At 38.4% G+C, this 25788-nt stretch overlaps 1 protein-coding gene across 6 annotated transcripts in view; it reads left to right on the top strand.

The window, feature by feature from the left end:
* LOC121600617 (hemicentin-2-like) overlaps positions 1-25788 on the top strand; it is a 220148-nt gene that overhangs the window by 1213 nt on the left and 193147 nt on the right. For 5 of the 6 annotated variants that reach the window (XM_041929366.1, XM_041929369.1, XM_041929367.1 and 2 more), the window contains exon 1: positions 7260-7718. The exons of the other annotated variant lie outside the window; for it this stretch is intronic. The gene's annotated coding sequence lies outside the window, so the exon portion shown is untranslated. Of the gene's footprint in view, positions 1-7259; positions 7719-25788 lie in introns of those variants that run through there. 6 annotated transcript variants of the gene reach the window in all.

Here is a 25788-nt window from a genome sequence, read left to right as displayed (position 1 = left end):
GTCTTTAACAGGATTTAGGTGACGACGCACTTCCGTTGTTCACACACGAAGTATAGAACAACACCAACAAAAAGCGAAGAATATGACGGTAATTTGCTGGCGGATGTGAATGGGCCACACACATGTGAGACTGTTTCCGTTCTCCAGTTTATGTGTAATATTTTGATGAATACGTGTGTGTGTTTTTTTGATAAAGAAAAAAAAAGAAACTTCACAAATATGATAGAGGAAAGCCAACATTATAACCGACCAGTAGAAGAAAATGTGCACGTGGCAACAACGATCTCTGTTTGTAGCAAACAGATGCGATAAAAATCTCACAGTTCAACTCGACAGGCAACCCGTTCGTCACAGTGTGGAAGCTGTTAAAGAGAAGTCCTACTTGCGAAGGAATATAACACACACAACAAAAAATAACAACAAAACGATAAAACAGTTGCAAAACATCCAGGACGGGATGGTGGCGTCTGCGGGATATTAAACAATGTGTAGCAGAAAGAACTATTTCACGCAAAGGTTTAATGCCTTTTTGTGGATGTGTTATGGAGTTGGTTGGAGTTGGGTGTGTGTTTTTTCTTCTTCGCCTTAGCCTTACGTCACCAGCTGACGGTTACAGTTTTCTGTTAGCGACCGTGTTTCCTTTTTATGTCATAAGTTTGTTTGGCCCTTTAGCACAAGCCTCACACACACACACACACTTCTGGCGGCAAAACTGTGGACAGCTCAGGCAGTAGAGCAGGGCTCGGTGTTTCTTATTCATTGTGTACAATCCGGCTTTGAGTTTCGGTCAGCTTAAGAGGAAAGAGGGGGGAAAACTCCCCAGCTCAGGCGAGGGCAAAAGCAGATACCAAAGTTAATCCCATTTTCATCATCATCACCTTTTGGAGAAAGCTATCCTCGAAGTGTTTGGTACAGAAGCGTCTTTGAGGTTTTTTTTGTACCGGAAACGGAAAATGCAAACTGAACTGTGAGGTTCGATTTTTTATACAGATCACTCAACTTTCCGTTGTGTTGTGAAAGCGGAGAAAGTATGAAACATATTGAACCATTCCGCGGAAGCAGCTGCGAGTGGTAGATAAAAAGTATCCATATGAAGGAAAGGTCACAATTTTGGTAGACCCTAAAAAGTAGACAGTCTAGAGATATTTTCCATCTCAGAGTGAGAGTTTTTTTCCTTAAAGCCTAGTACGTAGGATGCCATTAGCATTGGGCTGACTTTGGTGGGTTGAAATGTAGTTGAGGCTGTGCGTTATTTTATGAAAAAATAAGCATATTTATCCCTTTTGCTCCACTTCGTCGAACTACCACGAATCTTTACATCAATCATCGTTTCATTCTCCAGTGCGGCACTGTTCGTAACCGTGTGTATTACGCACATCACGCAGGATCAACTACCAACCGCAAGACTAGCGTGACTAGGCGTGTAAATGTGTGACGGCTTTCACTCACAAGAACGTGCTTGGAAAATTTGTCAGCCAAGCTCAAGTGTGTGTCCCTTGATCCCGTGTCTCGTTCATCGCACCACCGTTTGCGTGCGACACAAGTGCCATCAAATCGGATGGGACGGATTGGGGCTGCAGGGAAAAGGCCTACCGACGATTGTGTTTCCCTAGCAGTATTTCTGAAGTAATCTCTTATCACTTGACTTCACGTCTTTGCGTTTCTCGATGGTGGCGGAGAATTAATTCCCAACATGCACTCCATTTGAGACTGCTACGGTTACCTTCGTTGTCCGTGTTGCTCTGTAGCTTCTTCGTTTGGCTCTCTTGTGTGGGGCGAGAGAATCAAATCTTATTCCCGCGCTTCGATTTCCCACGGACAGCTCACAGCGTGATGGTGTTGATGATGCTTGATGGTTACAGTACAACGCCACAAACCCTGCTGAAAGTGTTTTCCGGGGAAGGTTGTTTGATGTCGGATGTTGATTTGCGGATGTCCTGATTCAATTCTTGATGTATATAAATGTGTTCAAGCCGTCGGACCGGCAGAGTGCATATCCGCTTTTTAGAGACCATCAGTTGGACGTGCTACCAGGACGATGGTCCGATAATTAAAATCAAACAAAAAGGAAGCCCTTCACTTGGTACAATTTTAGATTGCAAGATGGTGCCACTGGGGGATTGCAAAGTTTCATGCAGTTACGTTGCCTATCGGTGGGAGATTGTCAGTAAATGCAATGTAAATTCGGCCACAAGATGTTTTGAAATCTATTATTGCAGCCCTCAGCTACTAAGCTTTGTGAGGGAGCTTTTGCCAGACGACTCGTGAACAAGGTATGCCACATCTTTCATTTACTGTTTGTTACACGGGAGGATTTACTCCCGTACCGAATGCATTTCTTTCCATCTGGTGCTACCGCAGAACGCGATGTGCGGTACTGTTTCGTGGAAGATAAAATAATTAAAGGTAGCCTAGGGTCGTTTGTGACGCGTTGGTCACCGGGGAAGAGACCTGGACACACATACCGTCAACCGGACGTTCCCGGTGTGGGATTATAAATCTCGTAGTATAAAACGGAATTCTTCAAAGGTTGAAACACGGTGGAGATGTTCAACGTTTTCGCAGCGCTGGGTCACGCCAAAGCACCCCGAATGGCGAGTAAATGGTTTTGAATTATTTATAGTCCCCTGTTAGCTATCGTGAGGTCGTTGTGCAACGAAAATTCAACCCCTCCCCCACTTCCTCCTCCATTACCCGGGATCAGTCTCGTGGCGTGTATTAATCATCGTTCCCACGGCAATCTGTCAGCGGAAGAGGCTACACGCAATTAGTTCCCCGGTGGGGTGGTGTAAGCTTGTTGAAGTTTTTTTTATATGTTCCTTTTGATTTTGCTGGCATTGTTTCGAGACGTAAAACAAGCAAAAAGTCCATTTTTGCTGTTATGATTAATAATTTTCTTTTTTTTTATTATGCCATTGACCACGTGACTGGCAAAAACTTATCCTAGAACATACATTAGTATCGATTAATGCACACAGCGGGAGCGTGAAGTCGATCATTTCATCCCCTCAAATCGATCGATTGTGCCGAAAGCTATGAAACGCCTCAATGATTGAAATAATGTTGCAACATTTTAAAACTTCATTCCGTTTATTCCGTCCTTGTGTTAGGTGGCAAGAAACAACCCAGTGTGAAAATAAAACCATCATCCATCGAGTAGGCATCGACAAATGGGTCGGAATGGAAAATAAAGTACCAACCAAGTACCCCAGTGTGTGGCAGTGAAATGTGCAAAATATTGATTTCTGTATCCGGTTTTCTCGGCCAAACGGAGAACGGAGCAATTGGAAAATAAATAGAAATTGTGCAAAATTGTGCAACTTGGCTTGGCATTCAATCGTTCGTGCCATATCGAATACCCAGCGTTGTGTAGTGTGTGTGTGTGTGGCAGCGTGTGTACGTGTGAGAGAGTTTGTTGATTGTTTTGTTGACCAGTTTATTGTTCTTGTGAGCGTTGTTTGGCGCTGTGAGTGGAGGTATTCCGCATTCTGTTTGCCAGATGGTGGTTTGAAGTGGTTGCAACAATGCCAAACGGGGAAAACTTGCCATGCCTTAGCCGCTGGCACAAAATGTACTAGTGAGAATACGCGAAGCATTGTGAGTTGGTGTTCGGAGCGTACATTAATTGACCCGGAGTATATTGCATTGAGTGGGCACTGCATCCTTGACGAAGTATATCAGCAAGGTAAAAGAGTTTTCTTTCTTCTTTGGTAAATTTTTTATCAAATTTTATTTTAGTTTTACCGTACTGCTTTGAATTACGGACAATTAGGACATTTTTAGCATTTAATATTTTCCTACTAATTCAATTTTAATCGGTCAATCATCTGTATGTACAACTCGAAATATTGCAAAATATCATAAAACTGCAATGATATTTTGATTCATATTCCAGACAGTTTCGAGCTCATGTTTTAAATTACGAACGATTTGCTTAATATCCCGGACAGCCTCAACATTCCTTTTATAATCTTCAAAATTACACACTTCTCTTCTTCTTTGGCACAACAACCGCTGTCGGTCAAGGCCTGCTGCCTGTACCCACTGGTGAAGTGGGCTTGGCTTTCAGTGACTTATTGTTACCATAGCAGGATAGTCAGTCCTACGTATGGGGGAACGGTCTATTTGGGACTTGAACCCATGACGGGCATGTTGTTAAGTCGTACGAGTTGACGACTGTACCACTAGACCGCCAAATTTACACACAAACTACACCTTTTTAGTTTTTTACTTGTTTTAAGGTTTGGACACTTGAATCTGGGTGTCGGTGTTTTCCTAGGTCGAGAGAACGGCGGTCTTTAATACAACGGAGTTTCGGTGCTCTTTTTCTCTTGTACTCGTAGATTAATAGAACCTAAGATCTGTTACGCGTCTGAAGTTAAGATCTGTGAATAGACAATAATTTGTCTTTCCCGTACGGCTATTAATGTATTTGTCACATACATCTTCAAATATCGTTGTTTTTTGTTATTACCACACTTGTTTTATGTTTAAAAATATATTTTATACAATAGACTACAATTTACTTCGGTTGTCCGGTATTAAAAACAAGATAAAATGTTGCTTTGTTTTCCAGACAGAATTAAATACGTGTTTTAATGAAATTCAAAGCACAACATGATAAAAAGCTGTTGTTTTCGTGTTGATAATTAACTCGCACGTGGACGCGAAAATAATTATGCACTGTGGCATCAAGGTAGGGGTCAGTTGAATTTTTAATTGATTCTAGTACATCATGGCAATTAAAAAGTGGTATGATCCTGGTTAAAATATAAAGAAATTAAATAAAAAACAGCATGAATGTCCGGAATTTGAAGCTGTGCGTAATTTGATTCATAACGGTATTTGATATTGTTTTTTTTATAGTGTATATTAAAATAATGGAATTATTTTTGTATTGGCTTGCAATGCTAGGGACCCTTTTATAATGCCTTCGATAGTTTCAGTATATTCTTTGACCGTCGCCGGCCAAGGCAGAATTTTAGCGAGTTCAACTAAAATTATATTTGTTTGATCAATGATGTACAATACCAAAAGGGCAAGGTGGTAGTTCATTTGTAAGAAGCTCGGAGTTTATACCATAATGTACATAATAAAAGTTACACAAACATCACAATTCATACAATATATGAAACATATGTTTGCGCAACTCTAAACGAACTATTGCACTTCATGATATGAATAATTGTTTCTGAGGCCATAGTTAAATTGTAATGCAGTAAAATATTCAGAATGTTTTAAAATTTATTTTTATCACACATTCAAGATTACTGGACTATGGAAATAAGGTTCATTAGAAATAACAATGAGACTGAACAATATCTTTAATATTAGTATTGTTTTGGTTCCAGTAATTCTTAAAAAAAACAGAGAATAGCAAATAGATTCTAGTAAATTGTTAAACAACGAGAGTATCTTATACATTCCAATATTAATCGTTGACATCAAGAATGTATAGGAGGGTGCAAAAAGGAAATCAGCTCCGAAACTTGCCCTCATTCATTCTGGTCACACGCACACCATTGATAGCGCTGAGCGGTGTTCGGCAGTGGTGAAACCATAACAGTAATGATTAAGTCTGCATCAGATCGCCTTGACCCGAATGATCCGAATATGAAGGAACTAGATATAGCAGTGTATTATTGGGACTTATCAAAACACGTCTAGAATGATGTTTGAAGGAAGCTAGCTGAAGTCATTTTTTTCAAAGACGCTTGACCATAGTGCACGAAACTCCGAAACGATGTCGTCCCAGTTGACTGGAAGCGATGTGTTATCTTGTTCGAAATGTTAGGATAATACCGTGCTACTACCGATGGAGGAGGAGAACGGTCCAATCAATCACCTCGCAAGGGTGTACATGTGTTGTCCGCTTTAGGCACCTTTCAATATTTCATCTGTCTTGCGATACCATTCTCAGTGTTGGAGATTCCGCATACAGTCGAATTTTGGTCCAAAAAAAAATAACACGATTCAAACATTTCTATTTAAGATTCATCCGCATTCGGTTTATCCTCATTTCTAAATCGGAAGAAGATGGTCCTTTAGGGTGTTTACCGTTCACTTTTCTTCGAGCAGTATCTTCTTGCCTGATGAGAAGAACAAATCAACGGTCCAGTAGTCCTCCAGAACGCTCCATGCGGAAAGAAGCCACCGTACTTCAAACCAAAAAAGATCCCCTGTGCGTGAGTGAGTGTATGTGTGCGATTGGTGTGGATCATATAATAGAGGTTTCGATTTGGTCCATGCTGAATCTTAATATCCTACACAGCTACGCTTCAGGGTGAACATACGCATGGAAAAGCTTGTATAGATTTTGTGGAAATAAGGAAAAAACATTTTTGGGGAGGGAATAAATTTTCCCAAAAAATAGAAAAACACGATGTATACATTTTTTTTTCTTAAGCCGTTTCTAGCAGCATCCTTAGGGAGGAATAAGTTTGTAGCTGTGCTTGAAGGAGGTCAGTGCCAGTGTGATATCTGATTTCGGTTGCTGTCCGTCAGGTAGATGTGGTCGATTTAACTCGCACGGTCGAAGTATTGAACAAGTATATTCGGAAGATTAACCTTTCCAGCATGATTATACGGTCCCTTCCTTGTTGTTGTTGATGCTAAATGAACATGTCAACAGGATGTGTTTTGAGGGAATTTGGTCAACTGACTGTCTGCTGGATTCAAACAGTATCAGTTCAGCGTCGTCTGGACAGGGCAACAATAGTTATCAGATAATCTTTTTAACGTTTTTTACTGTATGCCTTTTGAACTTAACAGTTTAAAAGATCGCTTAAGAACGAATAGATTTAGTTCTTTAGAGTGAATACATGGATAACATCGACTATTTAAATCAACAAATCAACGTGTTTGCATGAGTTTTGGAAAAATAGGAAACGGCTTACAAGTTAACATGATTTGATCACGCCAATTACCTCTTATGTTACTCATAGTACGTAGAACGTGTGTGGAATGACGATGAAACTTAACATAATGTGAGCAAACCGAAAAAGTTCGACAAACACAAACAAGTGGCAGAAAATGCCTTGGGTTCCTCCCAAGTAGTTACTTTAGTTACTAGATAATCTAAGGCGTATCGTAATCCCAGCATATGATAAAACGTCCATGCAAGCGAAATAGTGTAACAAGATATGTATATTTCCGTTAGTGGTTGAATACTATTGATTAGAAGAGCTGCGTTACTGAGTAGAAGCAATGGATGGATGGATGAGACATCAAGCCTTTGGCAATTGGAAATGAAATGTGAAATGTGCAAAATATTGATTTCTGTATCCGGTTTTCTCGGCCAAACGGAGAACGGAGCAATTGGAAAATAAATAGAAATTGTGCAAAATTGTGCAACTTGGCTTGGCATTCAATCGTTCGTGCCATATCGAATACCCAGCGTTGTGTAGTGTGTGTGTGTGTGGCAGCGTGTGTACGTGTGAGAGAGTTTGTTGATTGTTTTGTTGACCAGTTTATTGTTCTTGTGAGCGTTGTTTGGCGCTGTGAGTGGAGGTATTCCGCATTCTGTTTGCCAGATGGTGGTTTGAAGTGGTTGCAACAATGCCAAACGGGGAAAACTTGCCATGCCTTAGCCGCTGGCACAAAATGTACTAGTGAGAATACGCGAAGCATTGTGAGTTGGTGTTCGGAGCGTACATTAATTGACCCGGAGTATATTGCATTGAGTGGGCACTGCATCCTTGACGAAGTATATCAGCAAGGTAAAAGAGTTTTCTTTCTTCTTTGGTAAATTTTTTATCAAATTTATTTTAGTTTTACCGTACTGCTTTGAATTACGGACAATTAGGACATTTTTAGCATTTAATATTTTCCTACTAATTCAATTTTAATCGGTCAATCATCTGTATGTACAACTCGAAATATTGCAAAATATCATAAAACTGCAATGATATTTTGATTCATATTCCAGACAGTTTCGAGCTCATGTTTTAAATTACGAACGATTTGCTTAATATCCCGGACAGCCTCAACATTCCTTTTATAATCTTCAAAATTACACACTTCTCTTCTTCTTTGGCACAACAACCGCTGTCGGTCAAGGCCTGCTGCCTGTACCCACTGGTGAAGTGGGCTTGGCTTTCAGTGACTTATTGTTACCATAGCAGGATAGTCAGTCCTACGTATGGGGGAACGGTCTATTTGGGACTTGAACCCATGACGGGCATGTTGTTAAGTCGTACGAGTTGACGACTGTATCACTAGACCGCCAAATTTACACACAAACTACACCTTTTTAGTTTTTTACTTGTTTTAAGGTTTGGACACTTGAATCTGGGTGTCGGTGTTTTCCTAGGTCGAGAGAACGGCGGTCTTTAATACAACGGAGTTTCGGTGCTCTTTTTCTCTTGTACTCGTAGATTAATAGAACCTAAGATCTGTTACGCGTCTGAAGTTAAGATCTGTGAATAGACAATAATTTGTCTTTCCCGTACGGCTATTAATGTATTTGTCACATACATCTTCAAATATCGTTGTTTTTTGTTATTACCACACTTGTTTTATGTTTAAAAATATATTTTATACAATAGACTACAATTTACTTCGGTTGTCCGGTATTAAAAACAAGATAAAATGTTGCTTTGTTTTCCAGACAGAATTAAATACGTGTTTTAATGAAATTCAAAGCACAACATGATAAAAAGCTGTTGTTTTCGTGTTGATAATTAACTCGCACGTGGACGCGAAAATAATTATGCACTGTGGCATCAAGGTAGGGGTCAGTTGAATTTTTAATTGATTCTAGTACATCATGGCAATTAAAAAGTGGTATGATCCTGGTTAAAATATAAAGAAATTAAATAAAAAACAGCATGAATGTCCGGAATTTGAAGCTGTGCGTAATTTGATTCATAACGGTATTTGATATTGTTTTTTTATAGTGTATATTAAAATAATGGAATTATTTTTGTATTGGCTTGCAATGCTAGGGACCCTTTTATAATGCCTTCGATAGTTTCAGTATATTCTTTGACCGTCGCCGGCCAAGGCAGAATTTTAGCGAGTTCAACTAAAATTATATTTGTTTGATCAATGATGTACAATACCAAAAGGGCAAGGTGGTAGTTCATTTGTAAGAAGCTCGGAGTTTATACCATAATGTACATAATAAAAGTTACACAAACATCACAATTCATACAATATATGAAACATATGTTTGCGCAACTCTAAACGAACTATTGCACTTCATGATATGAATAATTGTTTCTGAGGCCATAGTTAAATTGTAATGCAGTAAAATATTCAGAATGTTTTAAAATTTATTTTTATCACACATTCAAGATTACTGGACTATGGAAATAAGGTTCATTAGAAATAACAATGAGACTGAACAATATCTTTAATATTAGTATTGTTTTGGTTCCAGTAATTCTTAAAAAAAACAGAGAATAGCAAATAGATTCTAGTAAATTGTTAAACAACGAGAGTATCTTATACATTCCAATATTAATCGTTGACATCAAGAATGTATAGGAGGGTGCAAAAAGGAAATCAGCTCCGAAACTTGCCCTCATTCATTCTGGTCACACGCACACCATTGATAGCGCTGAGCGGTGTTCGGCAGTGGTGAAACCATAACAGTAATGATTAAGTCTGCATCAGATCGCCTTGACCCGAATGATCCGAATATGAAGGAACTAGATATAGCAGTGTATTATTGGGACTTATCAAAACACGTCTAGAATGATGTTTGAAGGAAGCTAGCTGAAGTCATTTTTTTCAAAGACGCTTGACCATAGTGCACGAAACTCCGAAACGATGTCGTCCCAGTTGACTGGAAGCGATGTGTTATCTTGTTCGAAATGTTAGGATAATACCGTGCTACTACCGATGGAGGAGGAGAACGGTCCAATCAATCACCTCGCAAGGGTGTACATGTGTTGTCCGCTTTAGGCACCTTTCAATATTTCATCTGTCTTGCGATACCATTCTCAGTGTTGGAGATTCCGCATACAGTCGAATTTTGGTCCAAAAAAAAATAACACGATTCAAACATTTCTATTTAAGATTCATCCGCATTCGGTTTATCCTCATTTCTAAATCGGAAGAAGATGGTCCTTTAGGGTGTTTACCGTTCACTTTTCTTCGAGCAGTATCTTCTTGCCTGATGAGAAGAACAAATCAACGGTCCAGTAGTCCTCCAGAACGCTCCATGCGGAAAGAAGCCACCGTACTTCAAACCAAAAAAGATCCCCTGTGCGTGAGTGAGTGTATGTGTGCGATTGGTGTGGATCATATAATAGAGGTTTCGATTTGGTCCATGCTGAATCTTAATATCCTACACAGCTACGCTTCAGGGTGAACATACGCATGGAAAAGCTTGTATAGATTTTGTGGAAATAAGGAAAAAACATTTTTGGGGAGGGAATAAATTTTCCCAAAAAATAGAAAAACACGATGTATACATTTTTTTTCTTAAGCCGTTTCTAGCAGCATCCTTAGGGAGGAATAAGTTTGTAGCTGTGCTTGAAGGAGGTCAGTGCCAGTGTGATATCTGATTTCGGTTGCTGTCCGTCAGGTAGATGTGGTCGATTTAACTCGCACGGTCGAAGTATTGAACAAGTATATTCGGAAGATTAACCTTTCCAGCATGATTATACGGTCCCTTCCTTGTTGTTGTTGATGCTAAATGAACATGTCAACAGGATGTGTTTTGAGGGAATTTGGTCAACTGACTGTCTGCTGGATTCAAACAGTATCAGTTCAGCGTCGTCTGGACAGGGCAACAATAGTTATCAGATAATCTTTTTAACGTTTTTTACTGTATGCCTTTTGAACTTAACAGTTTAAAAGATCGCTTAAGAACGAATAGATTTAGTTCTTTAGAGTGAATACATGGATAACATCGACTATTTAAATCAACAAATCAACGTGTTTGCATGAGTTTTGGAAAAATAGGAAACGGCTTACAAGTTAACATGATTTGATCACGCCAATTACCTCTTATGTTACTCATAGTACGTAGAACGTGTGTGGAATGACGATGAAACTTAACATAATGTGAGCAAACCGAAAAAGTTCGACAAACACAAACAAGTGGCAGAAAATGCCTTGGGTTCCTCCCAAGTAGTTACTTTAGTTACTAGATAATCTAAGGCGTATCGTAATCCCAGCATATGATAAAACGTCCATGCAAGCGAAATAGTGTAACAAGATATGTATATTTCCGTTAGTGGTTGAATACTATTGATTAGAAGAGCTGCGTTACTGAGTAGAAGCAATGGATGGATGGATGAGACATCAAGCCTTTGGCAATTGGTATCAAAAACAAAAAGGAAAAAAGAAGCACCAAATTGTTGCGCTTGCTCTAGCTACATCGAGTATCTCTGCCCGAAATAAACAACTAGGTGAGATGTTGTGGACAAAATCTTGTTAATGCCTACTTACCATTCTACCACGATATCAAACTAAAGGGTATGAGCACCACACGCTTAAAGGTAGGATGCGAGAAGTGGGCTAGAAGCAACTGAAGAATTCCGTACCCTTCAGACAGAAGTTGTGGAAATGTTTCCCCTTCTTGGATGTGGTCGTTTCAGTATCTTCCAGCTCATTAGGTTTGTTTTCTTTGTGTACTGATTGCAATGGGGATCCCCTTTGGGTTGAATCGATACATTTGGATATGATTCTTCTTAAGATGAGGTGGTAACGATGCATTAGAGTGGCACGTAAGGATTGGCACCGAGTAGTCGGCGTACGTTTTCGATAATGTTCAAACGATGATGTTTCATGAATCAGTAAGTACGCATAGCTAGACTGTGTCAGGGGAGAGCGCAATCTTGAGCGAAAGGTGCATTTGAGAGAGTTCATGCGAATAATGCTCGCTTTTTGACGAGCTTTACATTTACATAGCCAAAAGTAAGCGACTTTAATAAAAAACGCGTAATAATACGACGAAAATAAATCATGAAACTTATATAATAAGCAATAAAGTATAAGTATTGTGCATTGGTCTAGCTGTAGATAATTCGAATAACTCATGCATCGCCTTTGTTGCATCGAGTCGATATCTATGCACCATCCCGAACACTTAGGTCTAGAGAAACTCTACGGCTCGCTCAACCCCGTTCCAGTGCTGGTCGGTCTGACCCTATGTTCCGCATGTCGGCTGTCTTCAACACTGTCTCGGATTGCTTCGACTTCGACATCTCAACTCAGTGCTTCAAGGAACGTCTCCGGCTTTTGCCGTGGCCGCAGTGAATTGCGATGTAAATCTAATTTTTGCTATGTATTTTTTTTTCTCAATTGAACTGTTACATCTTAATTAGGCCATACGGCCCGTTGAAGATTCAATAAATAATAATAATAATAATAATAACGACTAAAGAATAGAGTTTTATGGTAAACGAACGTTATGAAGTCCTCATTTGAAACCATAAAAACATCAAATCCCAAAGAAAAACTAACAAATCGGAATTATGAAACGAGCAAGCAGTTTCAGTTTGTTTATCTTGTGGTTGAGAAATGTTACTTACTGTGCGCGTTTTAAATGCCCAAGGAAAAACTGCACCCATTTTTAACTTTGGTTTAAGTTTTTTTCCAACGACGAAAAAACTAAATAGAACTTAGTTTGACTTTTTTACATTTCATTGTAACAAGTATGGGTCATTGTACCAGTTACGTTTCGTTACTTTTTCATAGAGGCATAGCCTAAGGAGTGTAAGAAAACTTTTTATCATCATTATGGCTAGGTAAAGTTTTAAAGAGCTTGGTATTAACCATGCGATATTAATCGCAAAACAGATTTCATATTTTTGTTACGTAGCACATACTCAATTTTACAGTTATTTTACAACGTTCCAATGTTGGTTCAAGTGCTTTGTTCAGTTCCTTACACTATATATAAAACATTTTGCCTAGGAATCATATTTCTGTAGAATTTGGATTATAATGGTATTATTGCAAAATTATAATAAATCGTTTCAAGTCATATGTTTCTATCTTGAATTCATAGAACTAGGCCTGATAGGACTGATTGTTGTGAATGGTTCTTATACTGCTTTGTAATACAATATGCTGATCTGTGCAACTATCATAAAAAGGGTATCTATTGTTGCTGTTTGATTAACCTCGTGTTAGTCTTTTTTTACGCGGATAATTTAGAATTGAATGCAAATGACCATATTTGGAAGTATAAATTTAATAATTCAATTTAAACCTGTTTTAGTTTTTGACCTACAAAGTGTATGAATCTGAAAAATTTTAATCTCCTGCAGTATACCGTACCAGAGGCTACTCTTGTTAAATAGCGTACCAAAAAACCTGATCTATTATGCCATAGGAGGGCGAAAAAAAGCTTTTACGTCCGGTCTCTCTTCAATATTTGTACCATAAATGCTGTTCCTTCGCCCACTTTGCTGGTCATAAATTAGTGCCCTATTTTCAACCAAGCTGCACTGGTGCGTAGAGGGTCACTTCATAGTCATCGAAAAACGTTAAAATTGCCATCCTCGGACGCCGTTTTGATACCGATCACCATAAGTTAGCGGTCGAGCAAACCGGCTATGACCGTAGATGGCTTTGGTGGCCTATTTCCACTTGCTCTCCCTCTCCATCCTCTTTTCTTTCGGTCCACAATCCACATTTGCACTGTTAAAATACACGCTAGGCTAGCACCACTTCGCCCGGAAGTGAATGCAGCTAGCGTTGCGTTTTGCTGCGGACACCAGTGCGTTACGGTGCGAATGAGAACCGAGTTCAATAATTTTCCAACCCAGGCAAACTCGGTTTGCATCGCGCACCGGTCGCGATTTGCATCGAACTCGTGGCTTCTTACTGTTTTGGATTTCGATTTGCATTTCGAGTCGATGCTATTCGGTAAACTTATGTGAACTATTATGGCGGTAGTGGAAGAGCCGTCTCGCTGGGTAGCGAAAATTTATAAATGCACCTATTGTACTCGTGCTGAGCGCGTACTGGTGGTTAGGCGTGATGCTATTTCATGCTGGTAGCTTTGGTTTGTAGCTAGCTATACGCATTTAAGCGACTAAATTTACGAGCAACTGTGTGTGTGTGCGTGTAGAGCAACATAACGCTTGAAGCGACGAACACAATACCTGACGGCAGTCCTGGGGGCTAAGGGTAGAACGTACCGCCAACTAATGACGCATACCAGCGATGAACCTGGACTGTCGTCAGGTGGGCTGTGTTTGTGAAGGTGGTATATTAATTACCTCTTGAAGCGGTAATATGATTATGAAAACGACACACAAGTTCACGTGTTGGAACTTGGCGAGTGCGTTTGATGTTGTGATAGGTTTCGAACTAGGATCAACCGTAACCTATGATGATTGTAGCAATACTGAAGCTTTTCTTAAGCAGGACTGGTTTAAAGAGTAATTTTGTATCAAGCTTTAAGTAGCGTAGAAAGATGTTAAGATGTAGTACAATCACGTGGAAATGAAACTAACAGTATATTCAATAATATTTGCTTTATTTTACCGAGAGCAAATCGATAAGTCCATTTATCTTTCTAATCAGTTTATGTTTCTTTGCAACAATGTGTGGACTAGTTTAGTGTTGGGAATTTCGTTAAAAAAGGAACGGAGCGGAACTAGTTTATTTTTCAAAAAGAACGGAACGTGAACCTGGGGTGCAAAAGTACCGACCCAGAACTTAGAAGCCAAACTGTCATCCGGGGGGGGGGGGGGGGGGGGGGTTGTTACTTGTTACAGGATATGAAAAGGCGTTTCTTCAATCTGAAATCATATCTGACACCAAATCTAGATGGGTTCAACCTATTTCCAGTAAGCTGTACCAGCTGTGCTAATATAGGGCAAGTGTACCAATTATGGCTATAATATGTCATCAAGATACGGATTTTACGTCTGTAAAAATAAGTATTGAGTAAAATTCCAAATTTCTTTTTGTTTTTATGTAGCCTACAATGTGTAGAACACGAGAGTATTTTTTATTTTCACTTAGTGTTTATCAAAATACTAGAAAAAGTCAATTCAAAATTGCATCTCAAGTTACCAATTATGGCTATAGTGTTCCTAGCAATTCGCCATAGCTGTACCAATTGTGGCTGTATTCTAAAACTCGTGGATATTTACACCAAAAATTACTTTATGGCATTGTTTTAACTGAAATCAAGTAATAATAAGTTCACTGCACCAATATAAGTATGCAACCACAATTAAATACGTAAAATTAACTTTTTAAAATATCCGTTTTCTATCACTGGTTGTATTGATATCCACGCTCAATTAATCGTTCAATTGATGATGCTAATCCTACAAAAAAAATATTTTCGTATACCTTTCTGATGACACCGTGCTTGGACACACACCTAACAATCCTTCATATCACCTGGAAGCTATACCGAAACCGTTTCAGCGCGATACGAAGAATAGCACAAATCAGGGTGGTCTATTTGAATTTGTTTAAATGAAGAATCGTAGCCATAGTTCAACTATCTTCTGGCCAAGATACTTCCGGTCAAGACTTGCACTAACTATTGATCAGGGAAGAACAAAAGCGCATTTGGCAATAAGGCGACACGAGCCGCTTCAGATTTCACTTTCTTCGTATGAAAGTCATTCAAGGCTGTATTACTTTGGAGAAACTGATTCGATTACATTCTTCTGATTATTCAATTGATTACTGATTCGAACACTTTACACATAAATGATACTTAAAACACATATTAACACTTTAGATTGCGAAAATAACAACGAGGAACCCGAGTTGTTTACTTGCAAACTACGCGCTACGACCAAAACGACAATTGTCAACAAAGCATCCATAGCATACTGCGATACTTGGTACACCGAAGGTTAGTTGTTCCAATTATGGACGTACAGGAAAAAGGCATATTTTTAATTAAATAAAGGTAAATTTTGATAAGAAATCGTTAAATAACTAATATTTTGCACCAAATGATGATTTTGAGATAAAATTATGGTTAGGTGCTTGAAAATCGCTAATATCCTACAGTGCTGCTCTTAGCAAAATGGTAAGAGATATCAAAAATCTTGGCAACACATTTTAAAAGGGTGATATTTAACAAACGGGAGTGACCAACATGAAACTAATGAAGCACAAATGTGTTAAAATGTTCATAATTGAAATGAAAAATCCTTCCGTGGTTTTAGAATGCAAATAGGCTATTTTAGAGCGAAAATAGTGTTCGTTATAGCCATAATTGGTCCTATAGCCACATTTGGTACACTTACCCTAAAGCATGCATTTATTATCTAGCATTTTATCACGATTTTTATAAACGATACGCGACGAAGTGCGATGAATATTCCTGTGAGGATGGGAGAGTGCACAGGCAACACATACTGTGTGCGAGAAAGAGTGAACAGTTATCTTGCATGCAGCAAGCAACAGCCGGACAAAGCCGTTTTTTTTTCAAAGAACGGAACGCACGAACGATAGCACCTTGCTAACAATATTGAAGCGGCAAAGACCGGAACGGAGTGAACGGAACGGAATGAACGAAAAGAACGGAATGAACGGAAAAAACGAAATAAACGGAACGGAACGGAATGAACGGAACGAAACGGAATGAACGGAAAGAACGGAATGAACGGAACGGAACGATTTTGTATAAAGGATCGAAACGGAACAGCCTACATAAAGAACGGAACTTTTTTACTAGGCTCGGACCGGAACGGCCAACACTAGTCTAGTTTGTACTGGTTATGGATTTGTGTTTGATTCTTCATTTCTGTTTCCCTCAGCTCTAGTTGTGCTGTTAACTATCCATATTGGCTTGGTTTTGTCGATTTGGTTTTCTTCTTCTTCTGAATTGATGGATTATTGCGTAGTTTGGAATTCGTTGTGGTGATAAAAATCAGTTATGTACAAAAAAAGCCGCACCAAAGTGAAAAACAGAAAATGTGCGATTGTTCGTTTTTCGATGAAAGACGACCAATCTGCGTTTAATGGCGATGATAAAATTGGATGACCAGAAAAATGAAAAAGGTCACACAGCTATTCTATGGATGTGAGCTTTTTTTATCAACAATATTTTTTATGTACAATATTTTTCCTTCCTTTTAGGGCCGATGCTTTAGTAAGGATTACAAAACCTATCCGGCGGAGACTATCCGCTTCGATTAGCCCTACGATACATGAACAGCGCTGTTACAAAGTGAATCGTTTCATCCTCATACCGTCGTGTGCAGCAATAAAATAATACTCCTAGCTTGTCTGGGACGAGAATTTATTGGTCGCACGGTTACTGTTTCTACATAAGGTACCAGTTTTGGCGACACTAATGCGTGTGTATGGGAATTGTTGCTAGTTGATTGATGTGGAAGAAAATAAATAAAAATCCTAGAGCATGTCTGAGATAGTGATTAGGCTATTGCTTGTACATTTTTGATGAATAAATTTTGTATTAGAATACAAATAAAAAAAAGTATTTATAGTTAGTGAGAATGTAAGTAGCAACTCTTAATTAATATGGCTGTACTCTTATGCATAATTTGTCGTGCATAATATTCAACAGTTAAATTGGAACGAAGTTGCGAGAAACATAACATGGTATTAATCCTTACTTATATGATTTGAATTATATCAAGTCGACATAGCAATTGGGTTCTTGTTTCAGTAAATAATTAAAAAAAAAAACATATATCTGTGCCGAAAGATTATCATCAGTGGAAAGTTGCTAATGAATTGGAACCACGCTTGACGCACAAGTACCATTTTTCATGGGAATCTTTACTCTTTCTATGAAAACGCTAGATAACGAAATTGATGGGAGAGTTAGTATAGACTATCTGAGCTTTTTCCTGAAAACACTTCCTATCTGTTGATCTTCTTCTTCTTCTTTTTTGGCACAACAACCGCTGTCGATCAAGGCCTGCCTGTACCCACTAGTGAAGTGGGCTTAACTTTCAGTGACTTATTGTTTACCATAGCACCATAGTCAGTCCTACGTATGGGGGAACGGTCTATTCGGGACTTGAACCCATGACGAGAATGTTGTTACGTCGTACGAGTTGACGACTGTACCACCAGACCGGCCGGTCTGTTGATCTATATGTTCTTTTTATTGACGACTCTTTCGCTGTACAGGTTTTTAACGAGAAGAGATGTTGATTCTTATAACATTTTATTGCATGTATAGTATTTTACTCAATATTTCGACATGAAATCGTGTTATGTCGACATATATTTTCTGATCGTTGAATAAATTTATATCGAGGTGTTGTGTATGTTAAATAAAAAAAAGTCTAGGAGTAATAGATAAATTAACGAATAAATTAAATATATAACGATTACATAAAAAATGAGTGGCGAATAATGTTGCGCTACAGAGACATTCTTTTTTTTTGTTCTTAAGAATTATTAATTTCCTCACAGTGAGTAATAAACCTGACATAACAAGCAAGCGCTGCGATTAAATGATGCTAAATGATGGTAGCCTGGGGAAATAATTTCTCTCTCAAATGTTTCATAATGTTATGCACCAGATAAGCTGAAGATGTAAATTCTGTCACTAAATTAAAGTACTTATTGAAATTGCTTTTTTCTTAGTTTTAGGACAAGAAATATTTTTTAAATTAAGAGATTTCAAATGTATCTTTACGTAATTGTATTTTGCAATCAATGTTTGAAACACAAAAATTAAAATCAAGCAGAAAAGCTGGAGTTTATATTCTTTTAATTGGAAGAGCATAGCCATGTCTTATATCATTTACTACATATTTGGTTATTTTGAAATTCTAATTTCAATAACAGTTTTTTTAAATGTTGTTGTATGATAGTAGTAATCGATTTTAATCGTTAGAGGCAAATAGCAAAATGGTCCGTCACATATTTTTTCTGTACGTCATATATTTCTCTACATTGGTACATATATTTCTCTGCAATACTCACTAAGGTCACGGTACGCATGCGAGTTTCAACCATTCAGAAGTTTAATTTAGTAAATACAAATAGAAAAAAAAGTAAATTAGTTGTGATTCGGTTAAATTCGGCCTCATGTTAAAACTCTAAAAAAAAAAAAAAACAAAAAAAAAAAAAAAAAAAAAATGGGCGGAAAGTTCCTCCAAAGAACCTTTTATATGTGTCGCTTAGCTCCATCGGAATATTTTGTTAAAATAAACTTATTTCTATCTCATTGATTTGTTAAAATTATTTTGAAGGAAAAAAATATATCGATAATTAGTTATCATTAAAAAATCATAAAAGTCTCTCTAATATCGAGATTAAAAAACTTAATTTTATATTTTATGAAAACACTGCGTGCTTAGGAATCCGATTTCTGATCTGTTATCACAGAAGTGGTGATTTTTAGGCAGGATTAAAGTTGTTGCTTGGTTTTTTCATTGTCTTATTTTCTTCTTCTTCTTTGGCACAACAACCGCTGTTGGTCAAGACCTGCTTGTACCCACTAGTGAAGTGAGCTTGGCTTTCAGTGACTCATTGTTACCATAGCAGGATAGTCAGTCCTACGCATGGGGGCACGGTCTATTCGGGACTTGAACCCATGACGGGCATGTTGTTACGTCGTACGAGTTGACGACTATACCAGACCGGCCAAATTCATTGTCTTATTCCATGTATCATATCACTAGTTTGCATCTTTAGCCAAACTGAAACTCGCTTAATTATATGTCGTCTGTTGTATTTTATCTCATTCATAAATGCATAAAGTGACGCATTTTTGAAGACTTTTCAATTGCGAAACTTTGAAGATGTTCATAATGTGCTTATGCTAACATTTTATTTTTATTTAACATCCTAATACTACCTTATGATGATATTTTAAACTAACTTTTTATCACGCCCGTTTACCTACCATACTCATATGCAGAGTGCAGGTTGTTGTACCTGTTAAACAACCATGTAATCCAAAAGGTCATATCTTGAATTCTAAATGTTCTTTCAAGGCTCTTGAGCGTTCGCAACAGCAGCCCCTATGTAAGAACGTTTTAACCTTTTCCGACACATAACCAGTACCATGGCACTGTATGATGCTAATGATGTTTAAGTTTCCTTCTAGATGTTGACGTGCGTGATGTGCATAAAATTATAAATCGCAACTGTCTTTGCCTCCTGCCGAACCCATTCCCACTAGTTCGCACTGAGAAAAGTGTGTGGTTTTGGGGAGCAAAATTCAAATGGTGTCACCATTTCGTTAGTTGTCCCCTCCGGCAGGTCTTTCATTACGAGCTCGTGGTTGTGGAGCTCTCTCGGGAGCTAGGGTGTTGTAAATGAATCCCTAAATCTCTCCCTGGGTGGTCCACGGGTACCGACAATAAAGCACATGTCGGTGGTGCTCCACTAACAAGCCTCTTTTCATGAGCCAAGAATGAACGAATAACAAAAATAAAAAAAACACACCTCAGAGGTATGCCTTTGGGCCAACCACCGTGATTCGAACGTCGTTTTAAGCGCGGTAAATACTCGCTCGACATCCAACCGTCAGTCCCGGCAACATGTCCCTAGCACAGTGCGTGTTGCGTGGTGCTTGCGGTTTAATTTAAACATTACTTTCAATTAATTTTATATTACAAGACATTTCAGCCATTTGTAAGGGCGGGCGGTGATAGCTACAGGAGATTGTCTGGTTGGGAAGGGGGCAGCTTGATCTTTTGCGTGGTTTACGAACTTTTACGAGCCCTCGGGTCAACTTCTGGCCGCGTATGGATGAAACGCGCAAACCGGGCAAAGTTTCCCGTTCTGGAGGGACTTTATTAGCTTGTAGTTCCACGGGGTACCCGGAAATGGCCCACCCGTGTTTGACGACGGTACTTCATAGGAGTGAAAAATTGTTTCGTGCACGCGTCTCTGTTGCCATCTTTGCGCTTGTCTGTGCGTATTTACCGTACTACAGGATGAGAATTTGCGGTCAAAGCTTGCACGGGATGGTTTGTTTGCTTTGGTCATAACCGCAATAGGATCGATTTAATCACTTCCCGCAGGATTTTTCGTGCGGGTAGAGTGGGCCTTATTCCAATCGCAATTCCCGTTGGTGTGGTTTCTTTATTCGCTGTTCCTTTTTGGTTCAATCTCGTAGATGAAATAAAAAAAAAACTAAAGAAAACACAGAATATGATTAGACTTTCCCATGGTTGTTCAACAATGAAAGTGCCACAGGACTCTCAGCAGGACACTGTAAAATCAGAGAAAATAAAGCCCGAGGAAGAGACGTGCTGCAAGAAGCCCGTTAGTAAGTTGGCAAATTTGATTAGCAAAGTTGTTCGCTGTGGATAATTGGAAAATTGCGAGTTCACAGCCTCTAACACGTATGGATTTGTGTGTGTGTGTGTGTGTGTGTGTGTGTGTGTGTGTGTGTGTGTGTGAAAGTGTATGTGTATTTAAGACAAGCACTGGTAAGCTAACTCATTTCCCCAATGCCTCCGTAATCCACCTTGCCGGTTCTACAAAACAGGCAATTTGATTATAGTAATTGTGTTTGAGGTTCTAGTATTGGGATTTTGCGGTAGTTCGTGGAAGGTGCATGCTAGATGGGGTGTATATTTTTCTTTCATAAACCCACCAGCACTCGATGGGCAACACATACCAATCCATCATAATTGGTTTCGTAGCTCAAATAAACATCATGGCATGTTTACTAGGTACAAATCACTTCAAATGAGTAGGTTGTGATGTTGTAAAAGATGATGAGGGTTTCCTTCAATGCTCTAGTATGTATTTCTTAGCGTGTGCAAATGATGCACTTCCGATTAGGGACCCTATTTTCCGTTGCACTCACTTGACATAAAATAGAAAATGAAAATGCACTTGAACAAGCCACGATAAGGGGATTTTTGGTCAACCTGTTTATCAAGATATCTCCACCATTTCTCTTGATTTGAACCAATTTAATTTAAACCTCATTCGAGATAAAATATCTGGTAATATGATGAGTTCAAAAGTAAGAGCATAGGATGGATTGGCAGTGCATCAGGGAAAAGGAATTAGGTTGCCAGTTGATGTTTGAATCGGATTTGTTATCAATGGAAAGAAATGCATTGCTTTATCTCTTCACGTGCCATCTGTGGTGAAAGTTGTTTAAATACTCTTGAGTATTTTCATATGCCATTGTTTCGAGAGAGCGGAAAATTATTGAATCAGATTTGAATTAAACAAGTCTTCAGCTCGCAGCGGTACATCTTGTATAAAAATAAAATGGTGTAAGTTGTAATCTCAAACAAGGAGTTTGTGTTCTTGGGGGATTATTCTGAGCTGATTGACAAATCTCTCACAAACATGACTCGCTCCGTATATGTACGATTTTGTTATATCATTCTTGCGGTTTTAGCTGACTTTGTCTTTTTTTGTAATTGCTGAAATAACTATATTTCCCTTTGTCACTAATGCTATTTTTAACACGAAGGGTTCAGAGGATTTGTGCTTTAATAAGAGTAGTTGAAGGATATGTTATTTGATATAAATATACTTGATAAATAGATTATAAGATAATTGGTATGAATATAAATGAATAAATCTCATCACATCTTGTGAGTGAAAAAATGTATTGATATGATTTATACGATCTAAAGTGTCATAATTACATTTAAACATCTACCATTTACAAGTATGTTTTTACCAATCAAAAAATGTATCACATTAGAGAGAAGCAAAATAATGATCAGATATCTCATTTTAGTAAATAGAGCCTATAAGAAACCTTCAGTTTTTGGCTCAAAATTACTGTGATATTATCGGAAATTTTGTATAACTAATTATAGTGTGTTCATTACATTTGAATTGAAATAATTGAAGATATTATCAGATAACGTCACGCAAACAGATTGGCCCTTTTTAGAAGTTTTATTTGTTTTGGGAACCTCTCTTTCTACAGTGCATCTCTAAACCAAAAGCTTTGCATAATGGACGAGAATCAGCATCATTTCACATTAGACAATGACTGTCTATTTGAATTGCCTGTGTTTAAGACATTCCTTAGTCAGTTATCTTTGCAATCGGTATAACGACATTCGGTTTCAGTTTTGGGCTTGCAAATATCGAATTTAGCTTTCTAACCGAAAAGAAAACATTTCTAAAATGAGGGCTACTTCAAAGCAACATGTGTTTGTTAAGAACTAAGAATACCAACCCGAAAAAAAAAAGAAATACACATCTACGCTAGATTTGACGTCTATTTTTGCTAGACTGTGGTATGCTGCTAGCGTGCTTCGTTCATTCGTTCGTTATTTGCTAGGTTAACTGGAAAAAGAGCTTGGTATGCTATATATGACTGGCTGAGGGAGTCAGCCGTAGTCAACCTCTGTCACTTCTGATATGGGATGCTGTTTCACCCAGACGCAAGCAAACATGGACTTTCGGTCTGCAATAAACCTAAACGCTAATTCTTTATCCCTCTACAGTATTCGAGTGTGGCCCTCTCGGGGTCATTTCGAGGCCTTCGATAAGATTCCCTCCCTGGAGGGTTTTGGTTCGGTTGTGTGAAGCGTTGCTGCTATTGGGACCGACAAACGGGAAGGTAAACAGCTCCAGGGTTTGTTTTCTTCTAAACTAACGATCAACAACAGGAGTTAGAGCTAGGATGGTGTTCGGGTTTTTGGACGGACGTTTGGTTCAACTGGTGGTATATCGCACAATCTACCAATGCTGTGCGAGTGGTAGGAAACAACATGACGGGCTGTTCCGGAACAACTGCACCACTACTTGAAATTCAAAGCTGAAAAACTAAATCCTCGTTCCGTTCAAAAATCCAACCAATCAAAGTCTCACGGGAACCATATATTCGAACATCTCACTTTGCAATGTGTCCCTTAGTTTTCGTGTGCCCCTAGTTTTTATCTGCCTTGCAGCATGTTGCTTATGGCCTTGCCAAACAAATCGAACCACTTTGAGAACTGTTTCAATGTGAGAATGATGTCGTCGGGAACTGTAACGTTGGATCACCGTAGCTGCCTTGTAGTGGGGCGAAAGAGTTCAAAGAATCATCATATCGAGCTAGAAACGCTTAAAACCGATTGTGTGAAATTGCCTGTCTTTGCAATAGCGTTGCTTCCATATTTTACGTTCTAGTGTCACTGCTGTCTGTCTGTGAACGAGCTGCGCGAACCTACAAATAACCGTCGATAAGTGTCGTAAACATTGACCACTCACTAAGCGTGCATAGACCGGTTCAGGGAACAATGCCAAACCATTAACAGCGGTAGCTTGATGCTGTTTTTAACGAAGGATTTAGTGTTGGCAAGATTGTTCACCCATTCGCTGGCAGATTCGAATGAATCGTCGTATGCATGGTTTTGAACAAACCTTTGCTAGTACTCCTAGGCTTGTAGGTGTTCCAGGTGTTTTAGGTTGTATAAAGCAATCTTATGCCTGGTGTGCCATCTATTGACAGTGCAATTGGCACACATGGCTCAACTTTATTTTCCCATAGCAATGCTAGTATTGAATTGAATTTACGAATAATATTGCATTGTAACGGTGTTTGATTATTTATTTTTTAATGAAATTCACACCAAGTGGGTTTGGCAATGAATTCATGAGTTTGTTTAACTTTAGTATTGTTATTAAATCAACTTTAATTATTTCCCAAATTATGTAGTAGTTTGATGATTTTGATAAACTATTTTACGTTATGTTATCAACATTTGGTAACTCTTACTAACATATTGATTTTCAAGTAAAATTAATCAAAACCTCTAGGCACTCAATATATATATATTACTGCAGAAAATAATCATCTTTTCGGTTTGAACGAACCGTTTGTTATTTTTGTACCTCAACAATTGGATACAATAGAATAATATTTCTATATGTTTCTTGCACAATGAAGCTGCAGCTGTGAATGATATTGCAAAAGATTATAATGATATGTTCTTTAAACACTTTTTCATGAAAGACATATTGCAAGTTGATACGGTTAATTATGTTGAAGCATTACTCGTTTTCCCCGAAATTGAAGAATTGAAGAGGTGCAATTGTACCTCAAATGCTTATGCAATGCACTTTCTTAAATTTTGAACTTTTCTTGCAGCTATCTATTTCAAATAGCGAAGGAACGAAATGATGGCCATAAGTGTTTCACAAACTGCTTGCTTTTGGCTTTGCTTTTCATCGTAACCGTATCCCCAAATGCTACCAGTATACATGACTTGATTTCTTGGCGTCTGGTTGCTAAAACCCTTAGAGATTCTCCCGAAGGGTGTATAACATTTAGAACATAATTCAATTAGGGTTGGTATTTTTTGCAACATGCTGGATCGTCTCGGTCACATCTTGTTTATAGGTGCCCTAGCACTATTACGAGACGCTGCATCCTTTCCCTTAAGGTAAAAGATTGTTTGCTAGCAAAAATAACGAAATCTAGTATGTTGCTCTTCACGAACAGTAGTAGCAAAAGTCTTGCTGGTTATGTGGGGACTGTACTTGAAAATGGTAACTTTGAGTGTAGTTGCAGGCTTTTCCGGAACGAAGACCTTGCTGCACCAAATGGACGGTAGTGAATTAGGGCATTATAAACGGGTTTCCTGGTAGTTTCCTGTTTTATTTTTCACTTATACGTACGCCAATTAATGATCCCAAAATATGGATACTTTCGCTCGTTCTGAAAATGGTACAAAAATTGGTGGCAAAATTGCCTCACAAACATCTATCATGTATGTGTATGTGGTATATCGTGTATGTCTGTGACCAGTTTAAAATTTTTTTTGTTGAGAATAATAAAAATCTTGAACTAAATCTGTTGGTTGTTGCTTTAACTAGGTCTTGAACACTCGCCAGTGTGACAAAGGGCAATATACTTGAAATGAAACATTTGACGCTAGCAACCAATTTACTGCAACGAAACCATTTTGAAATTACTAATGAGAAGCAGCACCC

Source organism: Anopheles merus, chromosome 3L (assembly GCF_017562075.2).
Source record: "Anopheles merus strain MAF chromosome 3L, AmerM5.1, whole genome shotgun sequence".
In the NCBI taxonomy this organism is placed as follows: Eukaryota; Metazoa; Arthropoda; class Insecta; order Diptera; family Culicidae; genus Anopheles; species Anopheles merus.
Note: the sequence above shows the minus strand (reverse complement) of the source record. Positions and strands in the feature narration are given on the sequence as shown.